Here is a 17,425-nt window from a genome sequence, read left to right as displayed (position 1 = left end):
AAACGGGTAGATATCATTTACTCAGAATGCAACATAAACAAAGAACTTATACTTGTTTTAAACCTATCAGGTCTCATGTGAGATTTATACATGTATATATTTACCAATACTCACATAATGTTGATTGTGTCAATGTACATACATGAAAATATATATTTCTTTTTCATTTTATTTTTTTATTGCATGTGTAAACTATCAAGGCCAACACCTGCATCGTAATTTCCCCACCAACTTATCAATGCTGAAGTGGACATAATCGTTTTAATACACATCCACTGCTATAATCTTTTTAAATATTTTTTTAAATTTCATTTATTTACCCCATCTTTTTCCATCTTCAATCGAGAAATCTTAATGATGAATCTAAAAAAAAAAAAAATTAAAAAATTAATGTTTTATTTTTAAAATGTATTTATCTTTCATTTATCATTTAAAAATATATTTTTAATTATCTTGTTTTTTGTTTTTCATTAGTTTTTTATATATTATTGAAATATTTTTTTTTTTTCAAGCTTGTAATTTGATGGTACATTTATCGGAGATATATTATTTACGAAAGTATATGATATTATTGACACGTTTATTGTGCCCACACCCACATTTTATGCTAATAAAATTTATTCATTTATTTATTTACTTATTTATATTTATTATTTATATATAATCGTATTTACGTTTGTGTCTTGAATGAGTGGCAATATGACTTTCGGATCATAGGCGAGGTTCAATGAATTGTGGCAACAAGCCGTTATAACGGTAGATATATTTATAAAAATATATAAAAAAATTGAATGTTTATAAATATATGTGTAATTTACATTTTGTAGGAAATACGCATATAATATTTTTTATATATTATTATTATTTATTTTTATATCTCTCTAGCGTCTTGAGATATGTCAAGATTTTCTATCTGGACAATGACATCATATACGTCATTAAAAAATTAATCATTAACATTTATACTTTTGTTATAGCATCATCAACTTGTCATTAACACATCGCTAAGTTAATTAACAATATAATATATTATTGCACATTTATTTTTCATTTTTTCAATGAAATACAGAACAACATAAATTGCTATATAGACAAAAGATTTTATTTTTTAATTTCAATATACTTGATGTCATATATAAAAAATCATATATATTTTAAATTTTTTTCATTTATTTACCAATAAAAAAGAGAATAATAAAAAGGGACAGAAAAGAAAAAAAGTTTATATACTATGGAGTGACATTGTTATAAATCAAAATAATTAAATTAATTCTCAGAAAAAAAAAGGTGAACCTGATGTTTTGTGTTCCCTTTTTATACATTATTATTATATTTTTTTTTCAGTATTATATTTTATATCATCCTACGCGTCTTTCTGGACGAGCAGATGCCCTCAAGACATACAGTTTATAAGCACAGCCATACAACACAAGTATAAATTTATAGTGCAATACATTAAAAGTGTGGGTTGATGTCAAGAAAGCCCAGAATCCTCAACATTAATATGTGTATTATTATATTTGGTATATGATTTTAACACACGTAGTCAGTAGCAGATATCAGAGTTTCAGTTGACCACTTCTACTGGTCTTCATATAATCATAGTATATACTTAATGTTTTTTTTATTTTTAATATTTATTTTATATATATACATACATACAATGATTCGTTGAACGAAGAAACCAATGGCATTGACGCTCCGACAGCGAAAGTTGATATTCTTCATATAATATATTTAAAAGTTTAATTCTGCGCTGATCTGCCACAGTGCCACTACTTGGTTTTGCTCACAAAGCCAACAATATATATATACATGTATTATACATTATTTAGCTTTGACACGCGTCTCTCGTGGCTAGTTTCTTGAGGTTACCATGGAGACCCGCGTAAACCCAGTGGCTATTTATCTATAAACACAACATAAATATTAAATATCATGATAATATATAGTATACATATGTATTCATATATATATATCCCACACGAATCCTTGACACTATGTCAGACCGGTTAAAACTTGTCCAAAACGACCTCGGTTGTTTGAGAAAGAAAAATTATCTTACTGATACTAATAATTTATCATTTTACTAAATTTTCATATACACACATTTGATTAGTAGAATTAAAAAAAAAAAGAAAAATTAAACCCGCTCAATTAACCTTTTTAAATGAAACGTATTTTAATTTATAATTAAAATTTATTAATTTATTATACAGGTATATATTTTTTTTTTTCAATTTTTACTCACTTAATATATGACCTAATATAATTAATTTTTTTTTATTTCAAATTTAAATGTACAAATAATATTCTCAAACTATATCGATTATTTTAATTTTCTTTTTTTGTATTGAATTAAAAATCAAAGTAGGTATAATTATTTATACATTGATCTTGAGAAAATATATATATTTTTTTTTTCATTTTAACTCCATGCGAGTTTTGAAAAAAAAAAAAATATAAATATATATAAGTTTATAATGCGTATTGCCTGAGGACAGTGATCATTATCACAAGTGTCTTTGCCATTAATAATTCTCTGATCGCATCGTTGTATAGAGACATTGTAGGACAACGACGATCTCATATATGTGCGTAGATATTCATGACGGTCTAATAGATAATTCTGCAAAAATAATAAATGTTTTATAAATATATTATATATGTTATGTCGGGTGATCAGTGTACTTCCCTTCCTCTGTCGCCCCCTTGAAAAAATTTCGAAATAATTCTACAGCTAGTGTGTGCACTCATGCGTACCACGACCTGAATCTCTTTTTCTGCGCATTTAGTGTATCCAGAAGAGAACGAACCCGCCCTCAAGAAAGGGGGGCACTGCAACTAGTGGATGCAAAAAAAAATTGCGATTAAGGTATCTACATATTTACAAACAATATTAAGTAATATTTAACATATACATGAAGCCACACAGATATATATATTTAACAATAACGTTTTGTGTATTTCATATCATAATATGTACTTGGGCATTATCAGCTTACCACGTCTCGAGCATGACCATGCCGTTCCGCGTTCGTGTCATTATCCGGACTGTTGAATTCTATATACTCTGTATACATTCAAACACAACCATATTGTCTACCAATTTTTATTCATTCATTGTCTATTTATTTTGTATATACTATTATTATATTTTTATTATTAATTTAATTTTTATTATATATATTTTTTAGACAGTTTTACTTAATACAACAGATCAACACCCATAACTAATGGAGGTGTCGTTTAAAACAACTCTCTATGTACATGTATATATTTCAACATTATATTGGGACAATAACATAATGATGTAAAAAATGAAAATAACTTTTATATTATATATTTTACATAATATGCCATTGTTATGGTTTTTTTTTTTTTTTTTCATTAAACTTTTTATTATTCAATGTAAATACAGTTGTTGTTGTTGTCGAGAAAAATAAGATATAAAATAATTTTATAATTGGTAAATTGAATTAATCTTTTGATCGTCTAATTGAAAATTAATTAATACAAGTCGACAATGATCATGGTAACTTGAGAAGTAAACAAAAATAAATAAAATTAAAACGATTACTTGAAGCTTTTTCTTTTTTTGCAGCGAACTCTTCTTGGTTTTTCATCTCACTTTTTTTTTATTTTGTTTTGATTATTTAAATATACAGTATATATAAATGCAAGTTGTATGTATATATGCATAAAAGTACAAATGTATGATATTCATATTTACATGTATCATATTCATATACATATACACTACACTCGTATTTGTGTCTTGGGTTACGACAGAGTATGAGGCCCGTTATCGACTTCGATTGGCTTCGAACAAAGATAGCCTCACCTTGTTGAAACTGTTCACAACAAGGACAACCTTATATACAAGTATAAAAATAATATAAAAAATAAGAAAAAAAAAAAAAGAGTTACACGAAGAGATTGTTCGTGATGAGGTGGTTAGACCGGTTTCCGCACGCGTATGCGTGAAAACGTGCTTATATACCCGTATTGCTTTTTACGCATAAATATATCTATGTATATATTTATATATATTTTTTTCTTCTTTCCCTCTACCTCTCAAACTTTTACCATCTTTTGTAATTTTTATTTTTATCCTTAACTTTTTTTTTTTTCTTCTTTTAATAATTTATTTTTTATATTATTATTATAATTTTTTTATATATTTTTATTTCAATGTATAACCAACTGAAAACACCATATAGCAATTTATAATACATATGCACTTTTTTTATTTTTTCTTCAGTTATAATGATTATATTATTATTTATTTTTACAGTTTGAATAAAATGATCATTTAAAACGTATCAAATAAAATTAAATTAAATTTGAGTTAATAAATAATTTCTATTGAGTAAATTTTTATTAACTCTTTTTAAGTTATTTTTAAGCTTTTTATAATTTTATAAATTACTTGATATAATATTATTCATCATTTTATATCAATGATTTAGTGGATTAAAATTGAAGAGATTAAGTAGCTTGAGTTGATATATGATTTGGTTTAGGGGGTGTTTACATATTATGTAGACGATATAAAAAGAAGAAAAAAAAATGAAATAAAATTCTTAATGATGTGTAGCTTTTGAAAGGCAAAAAAGATTGTAAGAAGATGTTTGGTATCATTATTTTGTGACAGTTTTATAAAGAGCCCCTATCTCACTGCAGTGTGTTTATTTATCTTTATGTTTATTTATTTTTCTATTCGTTCACCTGTGCAATTGCATTTTTCTTCAGCATGAATCGTTTTGATTATATTTTTTTCATGTAGATTATAATATTTATTATATTATTTTCAAACTTGACATGTAGTTGAACGACGTTTGCAACATAAAACTTGCATTAAATAATTTAAAAAACAAAAAAAGTCTTGAAAATTTTTAAACTACGACTTATGTGCAGTGTGTCGCTGACCGATAATACGATCTTGGTAAACAAGTAGCCATATATACAGACATCTGATATGTTGAATAAGGTATTTAGTTAGTTATTTTAAAGTGTCGATGTCAAGAAATTATATTATACACAAAAAAACAAAAAAATATATTGACAAATAAAAAATGGTCAATGTCATCAATGCAACATTAAATATATATTTTTATATATAAAATTTAATCTGTATTTACCTGATTATTTTTTGCTTCTTCATGTGTATTTTTATTTTTTTCATTTCAGTTGCTTCCTCATCAGTCATCAAGTTTAGCTGAAGACTCAAGAGCTGGTGGTAACCGGTCTCACAACATTAATGGGCCCCTCAGCGATACTTCCAAATGGTTATGGATGAACGGTAGCCATCTACACTGAGCAAATCTGAAACCCTAGCAAGAAACTAATTGTCAGTAACTTAAGTAAGCAAGGTAAGAGAACAAAAATTAAATAAAAAAAAAAAATGAAATTGAGTTTTAAAAAAATAAAAGGTAAAAGGGGATGGAGACGATTTTTGGTAAATCGTCTGCGGAGTTGAGAAGAGTTCTGGGGCCTGGGCGGATGTTAAGAGGCTTCAGGGTAAAACCAAACTAGCGGAAGTAAATTTCGAGCAATTTTTTTTTTTGTACACGTACTTATTTTTTCGTTCAACGATGATTATCTGAAGGCTTCATTGCGGTTTAGTCTGTACATTTGTTATATTTTTTTCTGTTCATCTCAACGGTAGCTGCGTCGATTAACAACTTCTGATATAATCCTGGGAAAATATAAGTTTACAATCGTCTTTTTTTTTATATTGACTACAAGTCCTGCAAATAAACATATCAAAAATTAATCATTGTACAATAATAAAAATTGAAAAGACAAATGTAAATTAAATTATAACCTCTAGATGATTTAAAATAATTAAAATCAAATGAATCGTTCATGTACTTTTGACTGTCTTTTCATTTTTCAAAGAGCTCCAAAAAGCTACAAAAGAAAAACCAAATTTAAGTACAGTATTTTTTTTTTTTTTTTGGCTATACATATAAAACATACCTTCATTTTGTTGATGGTGTCCAAGGTCGGCTGGTAAATCCAGAATATAGTGGGATGTTGTATAGTCGTCCACAAGAGGCCATGAAAAAAAATAATAAATAAAAGGAGTATATAAAGATACAATATAAAGAGGGGAGGATATGAGGCGATTGAGAGCAGGGCCCTATAATTACTTTGTGTTTTGATCCAAAAGAATACTCCCCTTTGCTTATTTATTTTTTTTCCCTGAATTATTCCGTGGAAAAATCTCGATTTCTTTTCCCCTTCTTTGTATTTTATTTTTTTCTACTTATCCACGTTTTACTCATCGAGATTTTTTGTTTTCAAGAAGTATCAAAATATTCGCCCCAAGCACATATCAACTTTGTTTGTCCTGAAAACGTGACTTGACGAAAGATTCGAGGTTTTGTTTTGAAACATATTTTTTGTTTATGCATGTGTCCGATATACAATCACATTTTCAATATATTTTTATTTGTCTATCAGTATGTTGTTGTTTTGTTGACTTATTTTTTTTAATTTTCTGATATTGGTGATACAAGAAAATTCAAATAATTTTAAACAGACGAAACAGTGTGTCTTTTGGAGTGTGGGGTTTTTAATTTTGCTGATTTTTGTTTGGATGGTTTTGAACGACGTTGAATTGGATGTCTTCGAGTGGCAGATAACCCATAGTAGGGACGAGTAGCATGAGTCTGATGAGCGGGTAAATAGAAGAGACTGAAAAAAAAAAAAAAAAAATGAAAAAATAAAAATGTAGAGAGATCGTTGAAGTCCGAACGACGACAAACCGGACCGTAAAAGTGAGGGCAACAGAATAAAATAATAATGAAAAAAAAAAACCGAAAACAAGGGGGAGGCAAAGTGCAGAGTGCAGCTGAACCAGCAGTAGCGTAGGATCTTGAGTTCCTAAAGACCTGATTTCATTTTATGTATAAAGTATATAGGTATATAAATATACTTATTCGATTTGATGCTGAGTCAAGATTGCAAGCATTGTAACATACAACAAATGCCCTCAAATGTCATATGCCTTTTTTCCTCTCCATTAACTTAATTTTTTTCATCATCTTTTTCAACATTTACTCCTTTTTTTTCCATTTTTTTTTTTTTTTATCATCATATTCTTCATCCTTGCTTTAACTTTATACTAAACTCAATATGTATTTTATTTTATTTTTTTTTTGGTTTATAGTTTTTTTTTTTTTATTTTTAAATGACCCTCATTTAATTTGAGAAGAATTGGATCCTCGATAAACTGTGGGCAAGGTCAGCAACACTATGGCAGAAAGGATAAGTCTTGCAATCGGTTTAGAGAAAGATAAAAAATTAAGAAGAAGAAGAAGAAGAAGGCTCAAGATGAGAAAATAAAAAAAAATAATAATATATTAAATAAAAAAAATTATATACAAATAGAATAAAAATAATAATGAAAAAAAAAAAAAAGTTTACATGGAGAAGAGTATTGGAGGTATAAAGATAGATACTAGCTGTGAGTTGTTAAAGAAGGGGCAAGATGAGGAAAAATAATAGAGGGATTGAATAAAAGCATTAAGGTGGAGTATTGTGCTCCCTAGTTGCAAGTCAGTTTTCAATAGACAGTCCCCTTGCCAGACAAATGAGGCCCCAACGATCTCTGCATCATGCGTGATGCCTTAACTGCCTCAACTGAGGGCACTGAAGTGGGTCAAAATGAAGAACGAAGTGGCTGATTGTATATTTATTTCTTCTCCTTTTTTTTTTTCTTTTTTTTTTCCTCTTCCAACATACATGTCGTCTTTAATTCTCTCTGAATATATGCGTACATCGTCGTTTCATATCGTCTCTCGGGTTCGTTTAACCCCAGGTTACACCACCATGAGGAACAATCAACATACTACAATACATATATATCCAATCGGTCTCGCTCCTGCACATCTATATATTCTCTTATGTGCTTTTTTTAATTTTTTTTATTTTTGTCTTCCTTTTCTTATTCTTTTTTTATATACACACACATCACTATATATTTTTTTAATTCGTTTTTTTTTTTTTCCTTTTCTTACTTATCTTCAAGTTGGTTTTTTTTTTCTCATTTTATTATTATTATTATTATTTTTTTTTTATTATCCATCTTACACTTTATTTATTTTTCGTATTTTATTATTATTATATTTTTTTTTCTCTTTCGATATGAAGAACCCAAAGGGAGACGCGTCATTATGAAAATGATACTGTGTACCTGATGTGTGTAGGAAAAGGGGACAGAGAGACCGCAGACCGTGGCAATTACGGTTAATGAAACGCTCAGGTCCAACCAAGGTATATATGTACGAAAGAAAATAATAATAATAATAATAATAATAGTAATAATAATAAAATAGGATCAAGAAAAGACGACGAATGAGGGAGACGACAACGGTGGCAATTATTGACGGTGGTTCGTACATATATTGTATATATGCATGCAGACATTTTAGGTACACTATACGTATGTAATATATATATATATAAACTCAAGAGTTTGTAAGAATTGAAAAGTCTTTGGATAAACAGGCACCTTGGCAAAGATTGCGTGCAAATAAGTCGTAAAAATTCGTTCCTCACTTTTTACTCCACCCTGAACAGTGAAATGAAAATTATCGACGACGTTGCACGTAAAGTTTAGCTCACAGCTTTTTTTTCTTATATTTATTTATTTTATTTTTGTTTATTATTATTCTTATTATTATTTATTTTATACATTTTTTTTTTTCCTTTTTCTTAGTTTCTTGTTTTTCTTGTTTTTTACCCTTCATCTTGACTGACCTCGTGAATATTGAGTTTAAAAATAAAATACTCTTCAATTATTTTTTTTTCTTGTTTCAATACAACACCTACGAAGTCATTTAAACTTTTTTTTTTTTATTTTTTCATTAATATATATATATTTATATTTAAATTTATATAAACCAATATAAATAAACACGCAAAAAAAAAATGAAAATTATATTTATAATAAATATTTTTGTATGACAATAATGCTGTTTACACGAGTTTTTTTTTTTTTTTGTTATATTAAAAATTTTTAAACACGTGTTATTCACAAACCCGTATAGATGTATTACAGATACATGTGTAATAGTCATACAATAAAAATGTTAAAATGCTTTTGTTTGATGTGATTCACCACACTGGATTTTTTGTCGTAGCAAACAAATAAATAATATATAGACAACAATATATGTGTCTGTAGATAGTACATAAACATATGAGACACAAGGTGCATATACATATAGAATTGTTGGGTTTCAGTTTGTTGTATATTTACACATGTAAAATAGGTATAAATGTGACTGTATATTTACACAAGACTCAACAGGTATATCAACGTTGGACTACTACTCATACTCCCTTTTGCTTTTGCCCTCTGGTACACGTACTCGTTGTTCATCGTGTGATGAAGGGCTCCCGGTAGTATTGTTCCCGAATGACTCACTGGGTTAACCATATACTCATATTTCTCATAGAATGTCGTCCAAGTGATAAACCAACATTAAATACCCTAAATTCATGTTAGTTATTATTTTTTAAATTATTATTTTTATCTTTTTTATTTCAATTTTTTTCTTTCTTTTGGTTATCATAATGTTTGTCATTTGTTTCTTGACAGTGAAAGTATTCATCTTGTTTTTTGAATTGTATATACCTTTATGGTCTGTTTAAAAATAAAAAAAGTTATTGAGCATTTCTTCTTTTCACTCTTCAACATCAAACACGTGTCACGTGTGGCACTTGACCCAGTTTTAAACTTGATTGATAATTGACTTGCAGCATTTAATAAAAAATGAAATAAATAAAATTTAAACTTAAGTTGTTTTTTCGAATTTTTAAAATTTGTTTTATTTATTATTTTTTACTTGAAGAAAATAACTAATGAATTTATATTATTTAATTTACAATGATAATCATGATTCTAAGATGATTTTGATGTGTGTCAAGTCATTCGTGATGTCTCATAACATTTGAAGATTACGGTCATGTCTCCATATGTGCGCTGATTTTTTTTTCTTTTTTCTCTTTCAATTTCGAAATGATTTTATAATTTTTTTTTATTATATATTTCTCTTTGATTTAATAAAATAATTTACAAAGACTCAAGAATCGTAATCTTTGCTTGAGTGATTTCAGTCGTCATCAAAATGAAAAAAAAAAAAGAAATATACGAGTTTTATCTGAAGGGCAAATAACAAGAATATATTTTTATCATATATGTCTATTCTTGTTTCATCTTGTTTTAGTATATTTTTGTTAATATCACCGTAGCTTTTATTTTTTTGAGAAACTAAATATAGGTATATATTTTACGTGTAGTATAAAGCATAGAGATACCATATACACAAACAGAGAATTCAGTGAATCATCCAGTATTTGCAGAGAGCTTTATCCAATCGTACAACTTATTTTTTAAGTATCTTGACTCTGGCCACTTGCCCAAGTATCTTTCTCTTTCTTTTTTCTTATTCTTAACCCGGTCCTCCGTAACAAGTCGACTAGTGACATAATTTTACCAAGATGTTACACCATATGAGTCAGCTACTTCCTTTTGTTTGTTTCTATAGCAGCACTTCAAAGATAACGTCGCTTATACTCTTTGAAAAATTAACCGTTAACATCAGACACACATCATCACAAAAAAATAAATAAACAAAATAAATAAAAAATAAAAACCAATAAAACAAGAAATAGTACATTGCTTTACTAGGGTGTAAGGCTGATGATACTCGCACGATTTTGAGGCAAAGCGAGGCGCATGCCGCTTAACGGTGGAGATGATGTCGGGCAAGCTGAGACATCAGATTCTATACGTTGAAACTAGCATGTCGAGAAACAAAATCATCATCGCGTAATACTTTATTTTATCTTTGCATAAGCCAGAAGGACTACAAAATAATTAGACAATTTGATATTAATTACGATCAAAATACGTGGGACCGTAATACGGGTCCAGGGTGCAACCCCTGGCTGGGTCCAGGGCGAGTAGCCCTGGCGAATCAACGAACCAGCCCAGCTGGTTCGAAGGGCGGAGCCCTCGTCGGTGGGGTGAAACCCATAAAATTAATATGATTAAAAAAAAAAAAAAAATTAATATGATTTAAATGAACAAAATTAATATTTTAAACAAACAAAATTAATATGATTTAAATAAACAAAATTAATATGATTCAAATAAACAAAATGATATGATTAAACAAAAGAAAATTAATATGATCACAAAAAATAAAATTAACATGAATACAAAAAATAAAATTGATATTAATAAATAACAATATTGCTTTGAATAAATAAGAATAACAAATAAATCAGATGGCCTTAATAAAAAAAAAAAATAATAGTATCCTACATTTATAAAATATCTATCTATTTTGATATATCTCAACAATTTATTAAATGTTTTTTTTTTTTTAAATTCCATGTATGCTTTTTTATATATATAAACTCTTTTGATTAGTTTCACTGTCACATATGACATTATCACTCATTAAAACAGTCTTTGCAATTTTATTTAATTTTTTTTCTTAATATGATATATTTTAATTATTAATTTTTGTTGAAATAAGATTGTATTTTGTTGTTAAACTGTCTCAAGCTGTCACTTATATTTAGACAGAATGTATACAAAGCCATGGTTATGTTTAGTTCAATGTTCAGCATGTTTAGTCGTCAGAGGGCTGCACCAGTTTATAAAAAAAAAAAAAAATCACACCGTCATACAATGTTTAGTTGTGTTGGTGGTTTCCCATTAAAAATTAAAAAAATAATGTGTAGTTTTTCATTTTACGCATTATTTCAGTCAAAACAATGTGTAAAATGAAAAACTACACATTATTTTTATTAATGTGTATATTGAAAACTTTACACATGAAAATACGGGTGTAATGTAGTCTTTTTTAAGTACGAATGCCAAAAAAATAAATAAATATATATACAAAAATATTTTTTAAAAAAATAAATTAAATATGAGTATATTATTTTTAAATTTAGATTTTTTTTTTCTTATTTTTCCAAGTTAAATGATTATCTTATACCTGGCATCACATTCGTCATACTTAAACAAGCATCGAGACATTCATTCTATATAATTGTGACTATCTTTTTTCAAAAAATAAAAAATACATAAATTTTTTCGTAATACGCAGTAGTCCTTTATTTTTTTTTTTACTTAATCATTTCAATTTTTATCAGGACAAAAAACAAAATAAATATATAATAAAATATATCTATAGAAAAATTAAAATTTTAAATGACAAGAAAAAAAAAAAAAACCTTTCACTGTCTGTCACTTAAAATGACAGACCAATCAGTGAAAAGAAAAAAAAAAAAAAAAAAAGCATCCAAATCAACGAACCATAAACAGTTGGTTGAATGATCACAAGATGAATAATCATTAAATCAGGTTTCTTTATTATATTTATATAAATTTATATTTTTGTATTTTATTTAATATTTCCACGAAATGACCACGAAAAAAACTTAATAAATAAATGTTTATATCTTTGAATCTGTTACGCAGTAATTGTAATTCTTTGACCACCGAATCTATATACATATAAAATTGCAGTATGTTGACCCTCGTCTTTGTTATTCATCTCTTCATTCGAATATATTTTTATCATAGTCGAAAAGAAAAAAGAGGTGTAGCATAACGAGCCATCTGCATATCAATAGATCCCTTGAGCTCAATCTCACCCTTGGTAGATTTCGCAGGTGTACCCACCCTATTCACCTCAAAATAATAAAAAATAAATATATAATATAAAAATAGTTGAAAAAATAATCAAATGAACGAATCCTATATACGTGTGTTAATTAATGTTACATAGCCATAGTGAGCGGTTACAAACGGTTTTTTTCTTTCTCCCTCAATGGGTACATAACCCCAGGAAGCTTTATGCTACATGAGGGCGACCCTCCAGTATACATTCGAAGGGAACAGGCAAAAAAGAAATGAAATAAAAAAAAAAAATTCATGTATGGGAATCTCACAGGTGCAGAGTTTTCTATGATGAAGTCTGTCTGACGTTACCTTTGGCAATGGTATGAGTAAAAAAAATTTATTGAGTAAGACAAGGATGACAATAAATGCTCAATATTAAAATGTAATATTCAAAAATATTGTAAAACTTTTTGGTACTCATCATTGATACACGTACACAAGCCTTGAGGTAAAAAAAAAATATTCATATTTATTATTTTCTTTTTTTTTAAATTTCTATACTGTATATGCGCAAGTTTATGTATATATATGAGAAACAAAATGGTTGCTTTGAAGGTGATGACACTACTCAAAATGCACGTGTATGGGAATTTGATACTAAAGAAGGGGAGTAAGATAGACGACGGGTCAAGAGTACCATTGCACAAAGTCTCATGGGATATATTGATGTAACTATACAAACGAAGGGGGTTGCATTGATCACGATCCCTTGAGTATCATACATATCGTCCTCATTTCACCTTTGTAAAATGAAATATTTTTTACTTTTTTTTTAAATTGAAATTTGAGTATTATATACATTGAAATTATAAAGATGGTTTGTCCAAGTGAGAATGACTCATAACAGAAATAAATAATAATGAAAAAGAAATTTTATAAAGCAAATGTCTCATTTTATTTGTATAAGATGAGTTTTTAAAAAATCGAATGTCAATTGCTGATTGAGTAAATAAAAATCACAATTCAATGTCAGGCCTGACTGACTCGTATATATAGTTTGAGAAATAAAAATAAAAAAAATATAAAAAAAAAATTGAATAGAACTATACGTATATACCTTTTCTACTGTTTCTTTATTTTTTTATTTTCTACTGCAGGCTATTTGATATACCTATATGCTATAAAGGGAACATACTAAATTCAACAAAACAAGTTAAATCCTTGGATGTATATTGGAGGGCAAGTCTAAATTTTAGAGCTCTTGACCTTGACCACACTACAAGTTTCTACGTTTTTTTTTACTCAAACTTTCTATTTAAGAGTTTGATGAAAAAAAGATAAATTTTATTTTTTTATTTTCTAGTTTTGCAGGGTTTTAGATGTTGCCTCTATAATAAAATATAAATGTAACGAAAAGAGAACGAGGAAAAAAAAAAAAATAAATAAAGAACATTTAGGATTAGAAAAAATTGAATAAAATATAAATAAATAAAATAAAATAAGAAACTTGTCAGCAGACGAGTGTGTGTTTTGGATTTCATCTAAAATATAATCAATGTGTGATATTTTTTTATATTTTTTATCGTAGATTTACTCAAAGTTTATGAGTGTATTGGAGGGGACGATGTAAATCGATCAGACACTGGCTTTGCTATATAGTGTTTTGTTCGTTTTTGGGTCTTGCTCCTGTACAAGAGAGAATCGAGAAGGGCCTGATGAGTCACGAACTTGGTTCCCCGTGGTGAAGAAAATAGTGGTTCTCAAATTTTAACTTTTGCAAGTTAAATTTATTTAACACAAAGTATCACCTTTATAACCAAAATAAAAATTTATAAATTTAAAAATTAATTTCATTGTTTATCAACAATTGTTATTTTTATTAATTTCCAAGTAGGCTTTAGATATTTGCAATTTAAATCTAAAAATTATATATTTAAAAAAAATATTACTCCAATTAATTTATCGATTACACCAAAAAAAAAAAAAAGAAAAGATAAATAAAAAATGATTATAATTCGGGGTTTTATATTGAGTTGAATTTTATGATATAAAAAAAAATTATATCGCAGATAAATAATCAGCAGAAGCAATTGAGAACCGTCTGATGAAGGCAAAGGGGGTTTGGGTACGTTAGAAACACGTGCAAGTCTCGAATGGTCCAAGTCCCCCCTGTGAACGTGTACTCGTCCGAACGTAGGGACCAACATTGGCTTGGTATAAGTACATGTGTGAGTTGAGATATAAGAGTATTCACTTTTTTTTTTTTTTTCTTTTTTTACCTCGTTTTTTATTATTATTATTATTTTTCGTCTCTTGCTCCCCATATATTTTTTTTATTATATTTTTTTGTTATTATATATATATACCTTCAAAGGGAGGTTTGTATTTGTGCATTCGACATTGTTTGTGTAGGTTAAATCTTTCTCCTTGATTTCCTCTCTATCTTTATTTCATTTTTTTTTTTTTTTTCTCCCTTGATTTTTTTATCTCTCCCCCTCTGGGCAAAATAAATCCCCCTTTCTGTTTTTTTCCTGACAGGTTAGCCACCTGTTGACTAACCTGAGTCTTACGTCTGCCCACACGTTTCACATATAGGGGAAAAAGAAGAGTGAGGGACCCTTTCATGAGGTTGTTTTTAAACTACCCCCTTACTTCACTCCTCTTCCTCACCGTCGATCAGTGTTTTTATTATTATTTTTTTTTTTTAAATCTTCGCCTTTGAACAGAAGGTCAGGGAACTCTTGTATCCCCAATGTACAATTCTCATTTTCTGATGTATTTTTAAGATAATCGATTTGCCTAAAAAATCATTGTCACATGATTATATCAACTTGCCCTCCCCCCAATTCAATCTAAACTATTAATACACATATCTGATAGTATACATTTTTTATTGAAATTGAATGAATCAAATTGAAGATTGATAATTTGCAATAACCCAGATTTCAACTAGAGTCCAGTAAAACGTCTCTTTATCGTTGTCTTGTTCTTTCCATTTACCTCATACTCCAAAATATATATTTATATACTACTTGAAACTTCTGAATTTGAAAACCGACTATGCAATTTCACTGTATATTATATTCACATTGAGATGAGATTTTCATTTTAAATAACTACTGGTCCAATTTCAATTGTCGGACACTCAATGTTCTATTTGACCTCAATTTTATCCACTTCTATCTCGTTTTCATCTTTCGACAAATCAATTCAAACGTATTCAAAGTTATTTCTATTTTCGTCGTGTATATACCTGTGGCTGTCAGGTTTATATATCACCCTTGTATCTATTGACATATATATAACTATAGTATCAAACAAGTATGACATTAAAACCACTGTGAACCAATTTACATTGTCACTGTTTTACATTATCCAAATGAATTGTTGATGATATGATATATACATTGGCCTTTGCTTATCTGATCCGATTCAATGCATTACGCACTAGCTTTTTTTTTTTTCTTTTTCAGGTTTTATTTTTTTTTATTTCCTTACTTGTAAATCTATTTGATGCATTGCACAATACAAAAAAAAAAAGAAAAAAAAAATTATATATTCTTACTAATGTACACAATAACTTCGTTTGAAAAACAATAAATCATTCCGACAGTTTTTAAAATGCATTAATGCAAAATAATACATTAATCAAAAAAATAAAAAATAAATTTAACCTTCTCCTCAAGAAAATAATACAAAATATAATTTTCATTTACAACTGCATGTCGTGAGTTTAATTATCATTCGAATTAAATAAAATAGAAATTTATTTTTTTTGCATAATAATAATAAGATAAAAATCGTAAAAATAATAAAATTAATAAATGTTGTGATCACATTACCGTATTATTGAGTCCTTCTTGTCCGAGAATCGACTTTGCATAATATTTTCTACCTCTTCACTCTCCAGCAGAATAATAAAGACACTCTTCTTCCCTTCCGCATTGACACTTTGAATGCTGAAAAAAATTATGAATAAATATCAATATAATAATCGAAAAAATAATAATAATAATAAATGATAAATTAAAGAATCAAAAGAAAAAATATTATCAAGCCAAATCACGATTCTTTAACATTATGATTAACATAAAATGATATTATACTCTAGTTTAATAATTATGGTGTCATTATAAAAATCATTGTTGAACACAGTGGTTATTATATTGATGCCGCACAATACAGAACAAGAATAAAAACAATGCAATATTTTGTATTAAATAATTTTGCTAAGAAGATACCCAAAGAGATAATCAAGTGTTGTGGAAGGTTAAGGTGTCATGGTCGATATTGTTTGTATTCACATCAGGAAAATAGTCTTTATGAGGGAAGTAATAGATACATTAATACAAAAATACATACTACATATGTAATGTACATATTCATGCGTATATCTTTATTAAAAAAAAAAATAACCAAACAACAATAATAATAAAAAAAAAATGATTAAGACGAAAGAAAAAAAAAAAAAACAAAACAAACTAAACACAAACACACACAGACGAATAAAAGTTGCATGAAGATGAAACAAATATAATCTTGAAAATAATCTTTCGAGAATAGATCTTGATGTGTGGCGCAAGGCCAAGTTTAGATCATCATTTGATCTTTGAGTGATCACTTTCAATCGACGACAACATACGTTGACGACGATAGAATTCAGTATTTGCTGAGTTAGACAACCAGGCGTCTCTTAATATATTTACTCAACTCATACAAGTATACTTGTATATCATTGAACTGATGCACAATATATACGTGTAC

At 27.7% G+C, this 17,425-nt stretch overlaps 1 long non-coding RNA gene across 3 annotated transcripts in view; it reads right to left on the bottom strand.

Annotated features, from left to right (window-relative positions):
• The window catches only part of LOC122851640, a 29,641-nt gene that overhangs the window by 2,319 nt on the left and 9,897 nt on the right, over positions 1-17,425 (bottom strand). For 2 of the 3 annotated variants that reach the window (XR_006373716.1, XR_006373715.1), the window contains exons 8-14: positions 16,504-16,620; positions 5,986-6,705; positions 5,831-5,916; positions 5,580-5,753; positions 5,145-5,336; positions 1,659-2,844; positions 115-363 (exon numbers count right to left, since the gene is read on the bottom strand). This is a non-coding gene — a long non-coding RNA (uncharacterized LOC122851640). The remainder of the gene's footprint in view (positions 1-114; positions 364-1,658; positions 2,845-5,144; positions 5,337-5,579; positions 5,754-5,830; positions 5,917-5,985; positions 6,706-16,503; positions 16,621-17,425) is intronic. The other variant, XR_006373717.1, reaches the window with a different exon arrangement.

This window comes from Aphidius gifuensis, linkage group LG3, assembly GCF_014905175.1.
Source record: "Aphidius gifuensis isolate YNYX2018 linkage group LG3, ASM1490517v1, whole genome shotgun sequence".
Lineage (NCBI taxonomy): Eukaryota > Metazoa > Arthropoda > Insecta > Hymenoptera > Braconidae > Aphidius > Aphidius gifuensis.
This window is presented reverse-complemented; position numbering and strand designations above follow the sequence as displayed.